The following is a 21,068-nucleotide window of genomic DNA, read 5'->3' on the forward strand; positions in this document are numbered from 1 at the left end:
TAAGCACGATGTTTCTCTCCCAAAAAGTCACGATTCATGAAAATTCATAGTTCATTAATAAACGAAAAGGATGAAAAAGTACTTATGTGAATCACTGGACCCTGAATACTGAGTAAAAACATTAATATAAGTGACGTGGCCCCAGAAACTTGTGTCATTCGATTTTTTCATTCCACCGAAAAAATCATTCGGTTCTTAGCCATAGTCCGACTACTAGGCTTAGCTGATCGCACAAACTTTCATGGCCAGGAGTTTCCATCTGCGGAAGTTCGGCTGCCGAGGTGCCAGTGTTTGCGGGTAACGCCACACGGGACGACTTGCGTGTTGATGATTATAAAATGATGAGGAGGATAACACAGCACAGTTCTGTAGTGGAGAAAATACCACAGCCGACCGCGAATCAAGCGTGGGCCACTGCATGGCCCTCAGGCGCGGTGATCACTCAGCTATGGGGACGGCCTGGGAGGTGGTGCCGGCAAGGGACGGTGACGAGTGTCCGAGCGTGAAAGCTCTACTGCGGCCTTGCGTGATAGTTTATCTAGGGTGAGAAAGATAAAACTGTCCGGGAAAATATTTATGACTGGCGTGCAAATGTAATGTTCGAACCGCAATTTCGATGCTCTAACCGGTAGCTGCCACATGTCTGCGCATCCGTATCTTCTGCATGATCTGTCCCGAGCACTTCGCTGTCTCATTATCTGGGTTGGAATTTTTAGGTGCACACCTTTTTCCGTAGGATAAATTAATGCTCTTGAGAAAGATATTACAGTGCGAAATTTGCCTCTAGTTGCAAAAAGACACATTTTTCGTGAACACTTTTCCCTTTTTTACTGCCGGCAAGTGTGGCCGAGCGGTTCTAGGCGTTTCAGTATGGAACCGCGCGACCGCTACTGTCGCAGGTTCGAATCCTGCCTCGGGCATAGATGTGTGTAATGTCCTTAGGTTTGTTAGGTTTAAGTAGTTCTAAGTTCTAGGGGACTGATGACCTCAGATGTTAAGTCACACTCAGAGCCATTTGAACCATTTGAACCTTCTTTACTCCAGTCATATCCGTGATCCCCGCTTTCGATTTGTTCTTTAACTGTAGCTTTTCAGTAATATTCTTGAGCTCATTTTATTATTTATAAGATAAATTGCTTGCGAGTTTATTCCATTTATATACACTGAGGTGACAATAGTCGTGGGATACCTTCTACTATCGTGTCTGACCTATTTTTATCCGGCGCGTCGCCGCGTCTAGACGAGGTATGGAGTCACCAACTCTTCGGAAGTGCCCTGCACAAATATTGAGGCATTCTACTTCTACAGCCGTCCTTAACTGCGTAAATGTTGCCGGTGCAGGATTTTGTGAACGAACTGAACTCTCGATTATGTCCCATAAGTGTTTGATGAGATTCATGTCGAGTGATACGAATGGCCAAAGCATTCGCTCGAAGTGACCAGAATGTTCTTCAAACCACTTGCGAACAATTGTAGCCTTGTGACGTGGCGCACTGTCACCGAAAAAAAATTCCATCGTTATTTGGGAACATGAAGTCCATGAATGGCGGCAAATGGTCTCCAAGTAGCCGAACGTAACCATTTCCAGTCAATGAACGATTTACTTTGACCAGAGGACCAAGTCTATTTCATGTAAACATAGTCCACATCATTATAAGGGCACTACCAGCTTGCCCAGTCTATTTCACGTAAACATAGTCAACATCAATATGAGGCCACTACCAGCTTGCGCCGGCCGAAGTGGCCGTGCGGTTAAAGGCGCTGCAGTCTGGAACCGCAAGACCGCTACGGTCGCAGGTTCGAATCCTGCCTCGGGCATGGATGTGTGTGATGTCCTTAGGTTAGTTAGGTTTAACTAGTTCTAAGTTCTAGGGGACTAATGACCTCAGCAGTTGAGTCCCATAGTGCTCAGAGCCATTTGAACCATTTGAACCAGCCTGCACAGTGCCTTGTTGACGACTGGGGCCCATGGCTTTGTGGGGTCTGCACCACACTCAACTCCCAGAATCAGCTCTTACCAACTGAAATCGGGGCTCATCTAACCAGGCCACGGCTGTCCAGTTGTCTAGGGTCCAACCTATACGGTCACGAGCCCAGGAGAGGCGCTACAGGTGACGTCGTGCTGTTAGCAAAGGCATTCGCGTAGGTCGTCTGCTGCCATAGCCCATTAACGCACTCTCCGAAAGGATGCATTGATCTCTGTTGTTATTTCACAGAGTGCTGCTTTTTTGTTAGCAGTGAGAACTTTATGCAAACACCGCTGCCCTCGGTCATTAAGTAAAGGCCGTCGGTTACTACATTGCCCATGATGAGCGGTAATGCCTGACATTTGGTATTCTCTGCTGACTCTTAATCGAGGAAGATTGAATTCCCTAATGATTTCCGAAATAGAATGTCGCATGAGTCTACCACACCTACCGGTACCATTCTGCTTTCAAAGTCTGTTAATCCCCATCGTGCGGAAACTTTTTCACATAGATCACCTGAGCACAAAAGACGTCTCCCAGAATGCACTACACATCTACACCTTGTGTTCGCGGTACTACCGCCATCTGTACATCTTCATATAGCAAAATGGCTCAAATGCCTCTGAGCACTATGGGACTTAACATCTATGGTCATCAGTCCCCTAGAACTTAGAACTACTTAAACCTAAATAACCTAAGGACATCACAGAACACCCAGCCATCACGAGGCAGAGAAAATCCCTGACCCCGCCGGGAATCGAACCCGGGAACCCGGGCGTGGGAAGCGAGAACGCTACCGCACGACCACGAGCTGCGGGCTTCATATAGTAATCCTATGATTTTTGTCACCTCAGTGTATTGTTTCGAATGAATGTAAAATATTTGACTAACAATTAACGTCTCCTCAGCCTGCAGTCAACATGTCAATATGTCTGTTTCAGTAAACATGGGACTCAAAGCACACTTCCAACAAAGGAAAATAACTGTGTGAACAACAAATCTTCTTTCACTCACCTTACCGTTATAAATAGCCTCTAACAATGCAACTAGCAATAAATGTATTTCATTCTATCCTTCTAACTCTTCCAGGATTATTAGCCTGCTGTCCGTGAATGTATTTCTGTTAATGAAAGAGTGTATTACTAGATTTTAGCTTGCCAAAGGTTTTCAGTTCCCAATTTCTGTTCTGACTCAGAAATTCAAACAAGATTTCTTAGAAATTGATGGAACTGTAATACGATGTGCTATATGCGATTCAGAAAATTTTGCTAAATGAAAACAACAGCGAGATCGCATCGCACAACACATTTCCAGCTCTAAGCGTGAAACGAACAAGACTCTTCAAACAAACAAATCGAGGCAGCCTCTATTAGAATATGCGTTTGAACAGTTTCTTCGAAAAGTCAAAATTTGAAGCAGTTCACCATTGATTTGTGTGCAGCTGTTACACAATCAGGAATCCCAGTCTTAATGGATTTCTTCAAAAATACACAAAGATGTCTGTCCTTGATCAGAATAATTTAAGAAAAAAAAAACACATTGAGCCGGTTTATCAAGATACCACACAAAGAATTAAGGAGAAAGTGATTGCAATGTGGAAATCATTCTGGACGAAACAATAGAATAGATGGAACTATGTGTTTTGAAGATTTTACTTTTTCCTTTAGCAATGAAGAAAGATAACCCACTTTGTTAAAAATGTGTGACCTGCAGAAAGCCTATACCAGTACGATCATGGAATCAATCATGGGGTTCTGTCTAAAACTGTCGCCTTGTGGCATCGATCTGAGAAAGTTATTACGGTAGTCACCGGCCAGGATACATACGTGGTTTCATTTGTTACCTTATTGAAACCTTTGCTCCCTAAGTCGAAGCATGTAATATGCTTGTTCCACGCCTTTCACAGCATTTGTGAATCCATAAAGAACGAATACAAATCTTAAATCAATTCGTCTCCACAATTTAAGGAGCATGGTAAGGAAGTAAAAGCGATCTGTTCTTCATCAATTAGAAAAACGTACACTATTTTAACCCGTTGCAGAACAGCAACGATGTTGCTGTTGTGACTACACGTAGCTGTTCTCCAGGCCGCCAGCTCTAGCACGCTGTAGTATCGGATCCTTGGTATACGTTGTGTAAAACTACTGCCGAATATCAAGCTACAGTATTTCTGATCTTTGTATGTGTTAAGTAAAGGCTGACTTCCCTAATTTTCATGTCTTTACAGTGCTCATAATCTGAAGATGGTTGTTTAAATGTGTCCAAACCGGTAACTTTAATAAATAATTCTGCGATCTTGATTTTTCTAATAGATCATTTCACTTCTGTCCTGGAGAGAGCTGCGAGCCATGCTGTTGCCTTCCAAATTTTCCGTCCGTTACTTGCTAGGGCTCTTGGACTGTATGTGCTGCTATATTGAGTGAGAATTTTGACAAGACTAAAGAGTTCGTGCTTTCTTTGAATCCAAACAACATAGGTACAATTTACAAAGCACAGCAGCTTCTGCTACGGGAGAAAATACGTAATTTGCAGACAGAATAATTTTTTGTTCACAGTTACAAGTACCTAACTACATCTGTTAAACGATTAGAAGAACAAGGTCTTGCAAAGGAACAGCGATGGGATACTTTTCATCCCGCGAGGGGGCAGTTAGTTGGCTTTTCCAAAGACAAACTAGAGTCTAGTCTTCAGAAGAATCCGGACAGTGAGGACCATGCTTCATATGAAGAGCTGCCATTCCGGGTGAATACAAAGTTTGCACCTCTAATTTCTGCGTATGTCGAAAGAAGCTTTAGGGTCAACAAAAACATCCTGTCTCCCAATATAAACAGACTTATTTTGAAAAATGTGTTGGTATTGTGGTCTTCAGTCCGGAGATTGGTTTGATGCAGCTCCCCATGCTACTCTACCCTGGTCAAGCTCTTTATTTCCGAACAACTGCTGCAGCCTACATCCTTTTGAACCTGCTTAATGTATTCATCGCTTGGTCTACCTCCATCCCCCCCCCCCCCCCCGCCTCGAATACTAAAGTAGTGATTCCTTGATATCTTCGAACGTGTCCTATTAATAGATTCTTTCTTAAAAAGTAGACATCTTTAATGTCTTGAAGTACAACAATCTCATGTTTTTTCCTTCTTCTAATGAGTGGTGATTTGTTATATTTGTTGGTTGCTCAGTACGATAGAATAGGGCAACGGAATTTGTTGAATTAGCTGAGTAAATCAGCACATTTTTGTCCCTTTTTACCTTGTTGTAGCACCTTTTGCCTTCAGTTTTTCATCTACAATTTGCAAGTAAAAATTCTAATCACAGTCGTTACGTTTCAGCGAGTGAGAGGAACAGATGTATTTATCGACAAGCTGAAGGCAATACAAAATGGTGTTCACGATAAAATAGCACTTGTGCAGCGTCAAGTGTTATGCGAGAAATATTTGCACAAGAGTTTAAGACTGGAAGTGTTTTGGCAAAAATTCCAGAAAAGTCTGTAACACAAATATAGTGGCTCAATAGCGCTGAACTGGTACTGCAGTTAATAAAAATCGTAACTATCCGAAAAGAGTTCGAACACCAGAAAACATTGCTCGGTTGAAGGAAACCTTGGAACAGTCTGACGTTATCTCAACGCCGCTCGTCCTTACAATTGAAATTAAGAAATCGTTGTGCCGGCATAGTATAAAAGAAACTGCACCAGTAATCTTGCAAATTTACTTTCGCTTACAGAAATCTGCGGCTTGTTTGTGTTGTGGAATCAAGACTTCTGAATCCAAAGTTTTTCATTCCTTCTGGTATGAACTGGTCCAGACTGTAAGAGTTTATGAACTCATAGATCTTGTGCAGTTATGCCTCAGGAAATACCCCTTAGTGATTTGAAGGGCCGATGTATAATCTGAAGATAGGTGTTTGGTGTGTGGTATCTGGTGTCCGCATAGTAACACGATTGTTTCACCAAGTTGTTAAAACAAACCGATATGCCCTGTAACTGTTTCATCTATATGTGCATCAACTGGCAGAAGATGAAAGGCTGTATCGATATTTTCAGCAAGACGGAGCAACAGCACACAGCGCTTTGACAACCTTGTCATGAGTGTATGACGTGTTCGGCGAGAAGTGGACAATCTGCACAGGCTGTGCGATCCCCTACCCACATCGATTGTCTGATCACTCTCCCAGTGAGCTTTACGTGGGGCAGATTGACGGGTCAGTTGTGCTCAGATAATCCTCACACAATGACAGGGCTACAGCAGGTCACTGAAAACGATGTTGCTGCTGTCACTCAGGTACAGCTGCTAGGTGTGTCTCCTAGCGTGATTAATCGACCACCACAGCGACGCACCGACGTCAGCGGTGGCCATTTACATCACTTTTTGCGATGCTCATTAAAAAGCGTCAATTCCGCGTCAATTTTATTGTAAGTATTTTCCTGGCCACTTTCAATTTTCCCACTTTGTGAAGAAATATTAGAGTCGAAGAAGCATTTAAGTACACCCAGCGTAATTATTTGTAAGGAATTACGACCTAATACACTGTTACAGACCAAGAAGATATATATCCGCATATGCACATCGCCGACAGCAGTATATGGCAAATAATTTGTTTAATAGGCAGTCGTGATCAAATAACTCATATGGGAAAAAGTCAAAAACTATTTCATGAGAAAGAAGTCAATAACTAAATTTCATAACGCGAACATTTATGTGATGAACTGATCTGTGTGGTTAAACGCAAAGTTTGATTGCTGAACGATATACGGCTTTTTAGGGCCAATAATGTTCCTCTAATAAGCTTAAATATACAAACTGTAATTGAATGACTTTGTTTATTGAAGAACTACCGTTCATTTAGTGCACTATAATATTAGGGAGCAGATCACAAATTGGTAACAGGCACACAGGCTATACACTGAGCGCCAGAGAAACTGGTAAAGGCATGTGTATTCCAATTCAGAGATACGTATACAGGCAGAATATGGCATTGCCGTCGGCAACGCCTAAGTAAGACAACAAGTGTCTGGCGCAGTTGTTAGATCGGCTACTGCTGCTACAATGGCAGGTTATCAATATTTAAGTGAGTCTGAACGTGGTGTTATAGTCGGCGCAGGAGCGATGGGACACAGCATCTCCGAGGTAGCGATGAGGTGGAGATTTTCTCATATGACCATTTCACGAGTGTACCGTGAATATCAGGAGTCTGGTACAACATCAAATCTCCGACATCGCTGCGACCGGAAAACGATCATGCAAGAACGGGACCAACGTCCACTGAAGAGAATCGCTCAGTGCCACAGAAGTGCAACCCTTCCGCCAATTGCTGCAGAATTAAATGCTGGAACATCAACAAGTGTCAGCTTGCGAACCATTCAACGAAACATCATTGATATGGGCTTTCACAAAGTTTTACGCCTCGCCTAGGGCCATCGACACCGACACTGAACAGTTGATGACTGGGACAATGTTGCCAGGTCGGACGAGTCTCATTTCAAATTGTATGATGTATTGTGACAGCCTCTACATCTACATCTACATATATACTCCGCTAGCCACCAAGCGGTGTGTGGCGGAGGGCACAATTCGCGCCAAAGTCATATTTCAGCCCTCTGTTCCACTTGCGGATCGCTCGAGGGAAAAACAACTGTCTGGACGCCCCAGTACGAGCTCTAATTTCCCTTATCTTTGAATGGTAATCATTGCGCCATTTGAAAGTTGGTGGTAATAATATATGCTCTACATCCTTGGCGAAGATCGGATTTTGGAATTTAGTGAGCAGCCCCTTCCGTTTAACGCGTCGTCTATCTGCAAGTGTATCCCACTTCAAACTTTCTATGAGATTCGTAACGCTGTTGGGATGCCTAAATGTACCAGTCACGAATCTCGAAGATCTCCTTTGGACCTTCTAAATCTCTTGAATGAGACCCAACTGGTAAGGGTCCAATACAGACGAAGAATACTCTAAGACTGGACGAACTAACGTATTGTAAGCAAGTTCCTTTGTTGAAGGAGTGCATCGCTTCAGGATTCTACCAATAAACCGCAAGCTAGAGTTCGCCGCTACTTGTATAATCTGACCGTTCCATATGAGATTATCCAGATACACCCAGATACTTGACGGATGTTACCGCTTCCAAATACTGGGTATTTATTTTGTACTCGTACATTAATGGGGATTTTCGCCTTGTTTTACGCTATAGTTTACACTTACTAATACTGAGAGATAACTGTCAGTCATTACACCACGCATTTATTTTCTGCAAATCCTAATTGATTTGTTCACACAACTTTCGAGTGATACTACTTTCCTCATGAATCGACGGACCCTGCATCTCAGGAGAGGGTTGTTCAAGCTGGTGGAGGCTCTTTAATGGTGTTGAGCGTGTGCAGTTGGAGTGATAAGGGACCCCTGATATGTTTAGATACGACTCTGAAAAGCGACACGTACGTAAGCATCCTGTCTGATCACCTGCATCCATTCATGTCCATTGTGAATTCCGACGAACTTGGGCAATTCCAGCAGGACAATACGACACCCCACATGTCCAGAACTGCTACAGAGTGGCTCTAGGAACACTCTTCTGGGTTTAAACACTTCCGCTGGTCACCAAACTCCCCAGACATGAACATTATTGAGCATATCTTGGATGCTCTGCAACGTGCTGTCCAGAAGAGATCTCCACCCCTTCGTACTCTTACGGATTTATGGACAGCCCTGCAAGATTTATGGTATCAATTCCCTCCAGCACTACTTCAGACATTAGTGGAGTCTATGCCACGTCGTGCTGCGGCACTTCTGCCTGCTCGGGTGGGCCCTACACGATATTAGGCAGGTGTACCAGTTTCTTTGGCTCTTGAGTGTATGATACACACCTGCGTTTTTGATGTGACAGAACTCTTCACTCTTCCGACTGCCATTAAGTCTCAGTGAATGATTACAATATAATGAATACACACAAGATAGCTGTGAATTAAACACCGACGTTCTGGCTAAATGACTTCTTTGCAGAAAAACCAGATATCGAAATAGTTAGTTGAACTAACCATGAATGGTCGTGGGTGTTACATAGGCAACGTCGTGAAGTAACTTGCATGGTAAAAATGTGATTATGTCGTTGGTTGTATCAGGGATGAATATTTAACTTTTGACAAAGAATTATATGGGAGAATACAGCTGCGACCGCATGGATCTGTTCAGGGCAGTATTTGATTAACAGTACACGTTGAAATTTGTACTCTGTTGAGATGGTGACGACTGGACTGGAATTTGTATGTGAATCGGAATTCGTGACTGCGAAAAGATCTGTAATTATCTTCGTCACCTGGAAAGAAGAAAAAAATCTACGAGGAGTCAGCGGAAGGTGTTTTTTTTTTTTTAAATTAAGGATGTATTTATTCAGAATCTAAGTACATATTTTATTATTGTTCTAACGACATCCGATTCATCGCTGACATGTTGTGATGTGTTCTGGCTTGTCTTGTGAAGAAAATCACCTGCCGAGTTAGTTCTGTTACAATAATTAAAATGTAGTAATGTAATGATGATACAATGGATTACCTTAGAACGCACAACCGAATAAATGTGAGAACTGTAAGACGATTAACGTGACATGGCAGGCTTACACGTTTCTAACCAATGAGCCCAACTGTGACCGCCCGTTTAAGAGCGTATTGGTCCACCTTTGAAACGCAGTACGGCAGCGATTTTGCATGGCATGGATTCAACAAGTTCATTTTCATGCTTGTCAAATCACTGCAGCATAACTCTGTCCTTGTGACAGGGACAATTATCTTTCTGGCAGGGGCCACTAACAGCGGGAAAGATATCAAGTATTGAAGGCATGCACCTGATCTACAGTAATGTTCACGTGGTCTAGAGCTGTCGTAGTGCCTTTGGTTACTAGCACCTATCCCATGGAACCGATGGTCAACGTCCCCTCCAGCCCCCGCTCACCCCCCGCCCTTCCACCCACTGCCACCACAGGCCCGCGTCTGCGGCGTGGTTCTTGTTTCGAGCACTCGTTCGCCTGGGCGACGGAGGCGTATTCGGACACGACCCGATGTAACAAGAAACATAATTCATCGGATCTGGCGACACATTTCCATTGATCTACGATCCAATCTCGATGATTCCGTGTTCGCTGCAGTCGTGATTGCCAGTGTCATTTGGTCAACATGGGAACACGTAAAGCTCGTCTCCTGCGGGTCTCCATGTTCAACAATGTGTTCTGAAACGGTATGTTTCGAAACACTTGAGCTTGCCTCAACAGTGTATGCTATCGTCATATATGTGGCATATCGCCCCTTATGTTGCTTAACAGACTGGTAAAGCCTCAAATCAGGCCCAGCGTCCATCACCTTCTCACTTACTCGTGGGTTCAGCGTCCTTAGACTTCTTTCCACGACAGTAGCACGAGAACAGTCGATCACCTTGCGCTTCCGAAAAGCTCGTTCCCAGGCACCGTCCCTGTCTTTACTATGTAGGTGGTGGTGGTTAGTGTTTAACGTCCCGTCGACAACGAGGTCATTAGAGACGGAGCGCAAGCTCGGATTAGGGAAGGATTGGGAAGGAAATCGGCCGTGCCCTTTCAAAGGAACCATCGCGGCATTTGCCTGAAACGATTTAGGGAAATCACGGAAAACCTAAATAAGGATGGCTGGAGACGGAATTGAACCTTTACTATGTAAAGTAAAGGTGGAGTGGAGAGAAAGGAAAGGAAAATGAAGGAATTGGTGATATCAGCTGGATCGCGACTTTATGCGGAATCCGGCGACGAGTGAAAATGGTTGCTGGACCGGGACTCGAAAGCTCGATCTCCTGCTTACTAGGGAGTTGCGTTATCTACTGCACCACCCATAGGCAGTGTTGATCGCAAATGCTCGGACTATCTCGGCCCAGTCCCCGGACGAATCACACTTTCGTCTATTGCCACCTACCTGCAGTCCCCATCCAGATCCCCCATGCTCGCTAATTTTAGATTTCCGTTGTAGATCGAAGGCAAATGTGCATCCTCACTGAAGGCTATGGATTCATTGCTCATGGAGGCGAATAAATTATATGAATACATGGTGTCTATTCTTTCGGACACAAGCTCACAACGCTACCAGACAATCCAAGTTCAGATATTCAAATCTGTGTGAATTCCTAAGGGACCAAACTGCTGAAATCATCAGTCCGTAGACTCACACACTACTTAAACTAACTTACGCTAAGGCAACACACACACACATGTCCGAGGGTGGACTCGAACCTCCGTCGGGAGGGGCCGTGCAATCCATGACATGGCGCTTCTAACCACAAGGCCACTCCTCGCGGCACCATCCAAGTAAAAATCCATCTGCAGAAGCGCGAGGCGACAGTTGTATCCAAGAATCCATGAAAAAAGACTCTGGTAACTGGATACGAGCTGCCTATCCACCCGCAGGGTCGGGTATTTATTTCCTTCCGAGAGTCAACGGCCATACTCGCGTGCCATGTTTGCCGCTATTCCTGGAGTCGCGACAGCCGAAGGTGGAACTACGTGCCGCCATTGTCAACGTAGTTCGTACTTCTCCATATCACTGGAGTGATAGACAAGTCGCCAAACTTCTGAAGTTTTTCTACAACATCGCAAATTCAAAAAATGGTTCAAATGGCTCTGAGCACTATGGGACTTAACCTCTGAGGTCATCAGTCCCCTATAACTTAGAACCACTCAAACCTAACTAACCTAAGGACAGCACACACATCCATGCCCGACGTAGGATTCGAACCTGCCACCGTAGCGGTCACGCGGTTCCAGACTGAAGCGCCTAGAACAGCTCGGTCACTCCGGCCGGCGACATCGCAAATGCAACGCTGTCAAACATCTAGCCTGAATAAATATTTCCTAGCTATTCTTTGTCACGTTTGTATTAAGCATGTTATAAAGTACATACTGACGCTAAATATTGTAGTAGCATTCAGAAATATAATACTGAAATAGCAATGTTACGATTTCCGAAGGACGCTGAGAGGTAAATAGGAGGAGGTTATGAGAAGAAATGCTCCCGTTAAATGGTTAGTTTCACGCTTCAGACAAGCGAGATAATGCTTAACTTTTTCATCCACGTCTTTAGAATTCCTGCTGCCAATGGGACACAAAATACTAACCAATGTTTCATGCTGTTAGTACTGTATGAAGATTTTCCAAATCAAATAAACATGTCAGTCGAAAACGTTTTCGATACTTGATTTCGGACTTCAGTTTCACGGATACGTATGTATGTATATGTGCGTGTGTTTGTGTGTATGTGTGCGTGTGTGTGTGTGTGGGGGGGGGGGGGGGGTTACCTACTAAACTGAGTAAGGGATTGCGTAGCTCTTGTTTTGCAAGTAGCCAATATGGCCGTGTATAGACTGCCAAGAAATTAAGATCAGCAAATCATAAGAAAATTCGTGAAAACAAAGAAAATTTTTGGATTGCATTACATTATTCATATACAAACTAAGATATCGTTATCAATAATATAGATAGTGTAAAATGTTTTCTGCAATAATATGCATGCACACTCTTTTTTTCTTTTTCTTTCATAGAATAGTCGCATATTTGCCCAAGAGCAATAAACTGCGTATTAATATGAGATGGGACAGTGTTATGAAGAACAATGCCCAGTATCTGCACTAGAATATTAAAATATGTGCCCTCCATTTTTAAGCATGCCTGTTTACAAATGTAGATAATTCAAAATTATAATGGAATGCTGTGCCAGAATTGTTTGATATTCCTAATGAAGCACAATTTGTTTCACTCAGACGAAAATTATTCAACAGATTCACGTTCCCAGTTACGAAGAAGCAGATCCCACTGATGAAGGGGAATGTAGTGCAGCAGTATGTGGCACCATACAGTTTAAAGTACAAAGGCTGCGCTATTTGGTTCAGGGTAAAGCAGCAGAAAACAAGTACGAGCACGTTGATGTGCTCATACGCACATTATGTTATAATTTCCCGTCTTAAACGATTTTCGATAATATGAATACGACTCGGCTTGTGAGCCGTTATACTCGGATTTTATTACTAAACGTTGACATTAGCAAGGACGCATTATATTAGTTTAATTACATTTGTATAATCGTATTGGAAAAATCACCACCCCATTTAGTCACTGGTAAATAAGGACGTAACACTATTAGAAACAGATATTTAGCGGTCTGTGTCATGCCATTCCGTTGCTATAGGCTAGTCGCTTGAAACTCTAACATCGCTCCAGCCGTGAGAAGGTTACATTTCTTTGCCCTATAGAGTTCTGCGACTCTTGGTCACAGGCTGTGGTATTTGGCTGATGACATGGATTGACGACATTCATTAATGTCCAATGCTTGGTAGCCAAATCACCGGAAGCACCTTCTTGCTCTGTGCTACAGAATCCAATGCGCGACATTCATGTCGTAGTCCATTGCCTTTCCCGGATTGCAGACTTTACCGTAAGTACAGGATGATTATAATTATAGTTCCAGTTTCAAAACGCTATAAAAAAGAACCACTGCTTTGAATGACGTGAAATTTCAAGGTAATGCTATAGAAGAAGGGGTAAACATTGTGGAAAAAAAACGATAATTGTATCACTAGCGGCCGCTGTAAGCCGCAGAATATGCACAAAAAAAAAAGGCGCAGGGTACATGGCAGTTCCTCAGTTTGCATCTGAGATGCTCGGGATGATTGTCTCGATGCAGAATCGCACGCTGCTGGTAAAGCTCTTTTACAAGAATTGGTGACTGTGCACCAGTAGCTCTGTAGAAGTTCCGGACACTCAAGCGCATGAAAAAGGACGTTAGACCGATGTGTCCCAAGTGTCTGGAGGAAATGATTACGAAATTCGAAAAGACTTCTTTTTTTTTTTTTGTAAATGCAATTTTGGCAGAAAGAGTAAAACATTTGAGTCGGTGTGAGTAGAAGATGTGGCCACAGCATTGTAGGAGTGGTCGAGCGGTGGTGTGGAAACATACAGTGTACGGGGAATTAACCGAGCTTTGGACATGCCTACGAAACATCCTGCATTACTATCCACACGAAATCACCCGCGTTCAGGGGTTGCTTGCAGCTGACCTGACAATGAGACAAACGTTTGCTCTGAAATTTCTTGCTCGCATGGAAGTGGGCAATGAATGGCCAAGGAACATAATGTGGACAGACGAAGCTCATTTGCAATTCTAAGGACATGTCAATACACAGATCTGCAGAATATGGGTAATGGGATACCAGCTCCCTTATCAAGCAGTGCCGCTTCATTCTGCAAAGGTGACGGTGTGGTGCGGGTTGACGGGACCGTTTATCGTAGGGCCACATTTTTTCTAGGGTATGGGTCCTGCGGGCCCTATTACCTGTACCATCAATGGTAAATACTATGAGAATCTTTGGCGCACCAACGTCATTCCAATGCTTCAGCAGCATGGGCGTGTGGGAAGGATCAATTTTAATGCGAAATGGCGCTTCTCCGAACATTGCACAGCCAGTGAAGCAGCTGCTGCAGAGGAATTTCGGAAATGCTAGAATTATCTGCCGTCATTTCCCTACAGCCTAGCCGTCCAGATCACTTGAGTTTAATATGTGCGACTTCTGGCTGTGGGACTATCTGAAAGATGGCTTGTTCAGTGCTTAGATTACAAACGTAACTGAACTGAAGGTACTCATTAAGTAGCCCACTCTGAACGTTATCCCTGAGACACTTTAGTCTGTTGTAGAACATGCTGTTTCTCAAATTTAACTTGTGGCGGAATAGGATATTGAAGATTTCTAGCGCCAAGCTCATGACAGTTAAAAATCGATTTCATTGTTGCATTCTATGCGGTTTTTGGCCCTAGGACAATTAAAAACGGCTTTTCCCCGTCCTGGTGGCACGCCATTGTTGTGGTGGAGGGGCTTACATAACTGAAAGTGCCACAACTGTTGAATGCCTAACTTGTGCTGTCCTGCACGTCGCACAATACGATCGGTTTAATCTGCAACTCACAAAATAACCGCCGTATTGCGATTCATCTGCCATTGTAGCCGAAACCACTTACTTTGCGACGTATCGGCGCCATCTAGTGGAAGAATTTTCGTAATTTTTTTTTTAAATTTCCGTAAAGGTTCTTCCTCTTTCGATAATATTCTGTTTAGATGTCACGTCATTTATAGCACCGTCTTTTTCCTTTCTTTTTTTTTTTTTTTTTTTTTTTTTTTTTTTACAGCGTTTTGGAACTGGAACTTTAATTATAATCACCCTCTATATGAACACTTCGACGTTCGGGCTGTGGAAAAGGTCCCCTGTAGTGATGAGTACACAGAGATCCTGGCCAAATGCAGGATACTAGTACGGCCAAAGGCAACATCCCTTCTGCTCATAGGACACTGCCGAGGAAAGTGGTAGGGCTCTTCCTGTGTGTGGAATGTTTATGCGGGATGAAGAAGGGCTTCTGATAGGCTACAGTACCACACCAACGAACGCTACTGGATTCTATCGTCCGAAGATCAGCACTCGTTTGCTCATCTGGAAGAACCCGGAAGTAGCTCATAGTACCACCAAGGCAATGCACCATCCATAGCGACGCTACATCAGAGCCATCCGTGGCGAATGTGGGAGACCGCCGTGTACTACAGATGGGATGTCGAGTTCCACAGACAGAAGACGGTTGACGACCACAAGCTAGCGCGGAACGGTCAGACAGGAAACATTGATAGATACACTTGGGTAGCCGTTGGTTGGCGGACGGTCGGAAAGAAGAGCGTAGTGTATGACGGAAGCAAGTACGCTTAGTCCGATGCTGTTTCAGTAAAGCAGTCTTTGCTGTGCACTTTCTGGAGTGTGAAAGCTGCGGTTAGTGTTCGAGCTGTGTGTGTGTGTGTGTGTGTGTGTGTGTGTGTGTGTGTGTGTGTGTGTGTGTGTACCCATTTGACATGCAGCTCTCTCCAGGTTCCGGTGCATTTGGTAAGTCTGCCTGTTACACGTGCGGTATCTTGTATGCGGGAATAGAAGGCGGAACCGTATGGCGAATGTATGCAGCCGCTCTGTGTGAGTCTGACTACATTAATTTACACTGCTGTTAAATATTTGTGGGACCGACTGCGAGCAGAAGCTGTAAGTTGCATTGCAGATTTGCCAAACCATGCTCAGTGAATTAAATTGTTTCTCCTGTTTTTCCGCATGTTTCTGAGTAACAGACTATTTGGCATATGTCAGGAATAGTGATAATTCTGGTTAAGTGTACAATTCATTATTCATTAACGTTATGGTCTCTGTTAACTGATGCTGAAATTTCTGCACATTCTGTAGGCTAATCTTATTTGGTTTTCTGCTTTCAAAATAGTTCAAATAGCTCTGAGCACTAAGGGACTTAACATCTGAGGTCTTAAGTCCCCTACAACTTAGAAATAATTAAGCCTAACTAACCTAAGGACATCACACACATCCATGCCCGAGGTAGGATTCGAACCTGCGACCGCAGTGGTCGCGCGTTCCAGACTGAAGTGCCTAAAACCGCTCGGTCGCAAAGGCCGGCTCTCTGCTTTCATCTGCATTCACTTTAATGTAGTAAATTTATTTTCTGCTTGGAATATTTTAATTATTACTGCGTATTGCATTTTTGTTCACTGGAATTCTGTTTGGTCATCTGTATTTTTCTAAATAGCGTAAATTTAATATCTGATATTAATATGTTGGATTATTACTGCTTTTATTCTTTGAGCTTGCGCAATAACCGTGAGTTTAAATTACTTGCTATTGCTTCTTGCATTTGGCGTCTATTGACGAAGTGTTATCTTGTCAAATTATTGTTGCTGTTTTCTCTATCCAGGTGACTGATTCAAAATTAAAACCATTTTTAAATACATTTTGTGGCCTGACATTTTATGTTGTTGGTAGATAGATGATAAAATGCATATATTCACTCACATCTCAACGCAGTCCTACCACTCGCATTATTACAAATGGTTTGAGGAACAGTCCATTGACATTAGAATGCGTGTATACCATTGCAGGTCTGCTGAGTGTAGTCCCACTGAGTGCAGCTGGGACGTCATAAACGCAAAAGTGCCCTCAGATGGGTATCCAGGGCTCTCTACCAGGGCTGACGGTGAGAAGGCGATGAAGTGGTGGATCACAGATTTTTTACTGCCTCTTCTGCCCCTCTGGCTCCCCCCCCCCTCCCTCTATATAATTTGCTGTCACTCTCACTCTTAATATAGTACAGATGCCCAGAAATGGTATAATAATAACAATAAAATATATAACATTCAGAGCAGGCCGTTCACTTTCAGGGCAAATTTTGAACCTAAGGCTAATCCTAAAACATCAGAGAAATTGTAGCAAAGATTTAATGTGTACATTTGTTATTAAAGAAATGTGTATGTCTCAGCTGCCCGCAAATCATTCTTCCAAATGTTAAAAGAACTACTCTTAGACCTGAAAACATTCACAATAATAAAACAGACATTGACAGTCACAAGGTCCAAATTTCAATTTATGGAGGAAATCTGAGAGCCTTTCGAAATCAAAACGAGGGTGAAATAAAGATATGGGCTGTCTCCATTACTTTTGAAGTGCGTAATGAGAAAGCGAAATAAGAATTGCGCAAACAGAAATCAGTCCTCAAAACTGACCGCCGAACCAGTTCAGACATTGACATGCTGTCTACACACTGCCTAATAGTTGCAGACGATTTAACAGTGTTAAATCACGACATTTCATCAGCCCAACCTCAGATTGAACTGCAGAAAAAGTTGGTTTCAAGATATCATTTGAAAAAAACGGGATCCGTGACCTGCAACAAACAAACACTAAAATTCATGGAGGCGGAATACAACGAAATTAAAATAGTTTCACACTTTAAATATCTCGGTGGAACCATTCACAAAAATGGGATCGAAACAAAAACAAGCGGAAGTAGACGCCAAAAGATGGAAACCGCATCTCAGCTTATTCAAAATATCTACAAGAAATGTATCTCGAGGCATACAAAATTGAGACGTTGCGATACAGTAACTGTACCAGAATGCCTCTCTGGATCAGAAACATAACTTATGAACAGGGAAATAGATGTGGAAAACAGTGAGAAAAAGGAACAAACAATAATATGTAAAATTGTAAGCCCAAAACTTGTAAACCAAGTGCTGACTCAGGGGCAAAGATCAGAATATACAAAAATGTCCATCGTGACATTAGAAAACGCAGGTTAAGATTCCATGCACACAAATAAGGAATGAACCCAGAAACGCCTTCAAAACAAGTAATCGAATTCTTTGACAAGAGATGTAACCCGAAAACAGACACGATGAAATGGATTAGAGGCATCATAATTGGTGTGCTAATGGCAAAATTCGCAAACGGCAAGTTGGAAAAGGACCAAAGCCAAAGAAGAAGACTGGAACAAAATTGCTTGAAGAGAGGAAGGAAGCCAACGGGTAGAAAATAAAAGGAGTATGGGCGCAAAGGAAGGCAAATGCCCACTTCTAAGTACTTTGCGTAAACGTAAAGGCTTATTTTCAAATAATAATAATATTATTGAATTTAATGTGGTTTTTATCGGTGTTCAATACATCACTTTATCACAAATTCCAAGAATTTCCATTCAGAAATATACAGCATCCGAAAATCTATCTTCCGAAAAGTTGAGAAGTATACTTACCATACAATGACTGAAGAAACAGTAATAGCAACAAACTCTCACAAATTATTTCGACAAGGCCATAGTCAACACAGTATAAAATGGAAGTGTGTATTCATCATTATCAGTATTTCTCTTGTCATAGCGACTTTTGACAAGGGCCTTGCCTCGTTTAAATATATCAGTTCTCGTCATATCTTTGAAGTTAAGTGACGTAGGGGGTGGTCAGTACTTGGTTGGGTGACCGTCTGGGTACACCACATGCTGCTGGCTTCTTCCCTTTCGCCTTTACGAAAAAGGAGGGGAGCAATTTGGTCGTAAGGTCTCTGATCAACAACCTTTGCACCAGTGTCGTGGATTAAACTCCAAACCTCTGCGTAGTGCGTCATGTAGCGAGGGTATGCGACACTGCTGATGGTTTGTGATCGGCCCGTCGGATGGAGACGTTAAGCTCGAGAGGCATAGGCTTTGTGCCGACACCGGGCTCTACTCTTTCTCTTCTCTGATCATCATGACAAACGACAAACATGAGCCAGCCGCTGTGGCCGAGCGGTTCTAGGCGCTTCAGTATGGAACAGCGTGACCGCTACGGTCGCAAGTTCGAATCCCACCTAGGGGATGGATGCGTGTGATGTCCTTAGGTTAGTTAGGTTTAAGTAGTTCTAAGTTCTAGGGGACTGATGACCTCAGATGTTAAGTCCCATAGTGCTCAGTGCCATTTGAACCATTTTTGACAAACAAGACCCCACACTACACATACACACATACTCGCCCCCCCCCCCCCCCCCCCCACACACACACGCAGACCAGTACGTACAATATACACTTAAACACACAACTCTCACACATCGCGATGGAAAGGTACCATAGTGCACGAAGGATGGGAAAAACGTTTCCAGTTAGGTTGCTCAACGTGCCCTTAGCTGTCTCCCAGCCAACAACGACATTCGGCTGATTGTGGACAGAGATATACAGAGATCTGGAAACGCGTAAATTTGGGGGACCGTTGTTTATTTCAGTCTTCACCAACTGCGTTCGTGAGAGTCGAACTTTCTGTCATATTTTTCTTAGTGAATGATATATCCTGTGGTTTGCCGGCTCTACTTGTTGAAGCACTAACCTTGTCAGTCCGTAAACGGGCGTCTCTACATATCATGTCTGGTCGAAAGTCCGTCAATAGACGAGCGACTGTAAGTATTCTGTGTTAAAGATAGCTCATTATTTTCTATAATTCCTTGCCAGTTTAGATTCTCGCTTTTGATGCTTACAAATATAAACACATTAACAAAAGTGGTGCATCATCCATTTATTTCGAAATTCATAGCACAAAAAATGACTCATAGGCATCCGTATATGTTCATTTGCAATGTTTTCAGATCACCAAATCCAGAAAAGAAACATTTGTGTAAGGACTAAAGCACCTGTTTCCCATTGGGGGGGAAGGGGGAGGGGGGGAGTCTCTCAAAGCACTTGTGAGTAACGTCAGTACGTGATGGACCGTCATCTTGTTCGGATAAAGGCTTGAATACGTCGTGGCACACCATCGGTGAGGTCATCAACCCAGCGCTGGCCAAAATTGTCCCATTCTTCTATGGTGATTCTGCGTAAGTTGCACAAACTACATGGTCGTTGTCGAAGTCCAAAAACAGCCCATTTCAATCGATCTCATACATGACTGTGTTCATGTCGAGGGAAAAGATACGCCTCTCCGTTCTGATGATCCTAACGTGCTTAAAGAACGTGTTCACGAGAACAATATGATTGGCACGCGAGCTATTTTCCATCAAGTTGAAATTGTCCCCAAAATATTGACAATACGCTTCCACTTAGTGGTTGCAGAATCTCTTTCCTGTACCATATAACAGTGAGACTGCCCTCAGCATTCACCGTAGAACATGACTCATCCATCAATTTGTTCCATATGTAAACCACAGTGGTGGTACATGTCAGACACAGTGTTGAAGGTGTTAAATATGACGTTGTCTGCGATTATAAGGATACAAACAACTCGAGTTTTGTCCATAAACAACTGCCGACGCCATTTCTATGGCCTCCATTCTATACGATTTCTTGCACTTCTGTAATAGAGTCCATGGTGCTGTGGGGTATGACGCGGTTCTGGCAGTCATTGTGGAGAATATAGATTCATATCATGCAATCGTCTCCTAACAGTTTTATGCGATATACGCCGTTCTGAAGCCTCATCTGAATCCGAATTCAGTTCTGCAGCACACGACCAACGGTTCTTTCGATTCAAAAGCCGTAGATATCGATAACCCGTGCACCTGTCAAATGTGGATCGCTTGTGCGGTGTAAGTCCTCAACACTACCTGTCACCTGGAACCGATCGCATGCACGCATCACATCACTCTGACTCCAGTGCACAGATTGAGCAATTTCCCTGGTCGGGAAGCGTTCTGCACGTAAAGTTATAACAGGGACACGATCACTGACTGCGATTTTCGTTCTTGAGATGATGAATGTTCATTGTAGTGTTCCACACACGTATCCACAG

This window comes from Schistocerca serialis, chromosome 9 (genome assembly GCF_023864345.2).
Source record: "Schistocerca serialis cubense isolate TAMUIC-IGC-003099 chromosome 9, iqSchSeri2.2, whole genome shotgun sequence".
Taxonomy (NCBI): domain Eukaryota; kingdom Metazoa; phylum Arthropoda; class Insecta; order Orthoptera; family Acrididae; genus Schistocerca; species Schistocerca serialis.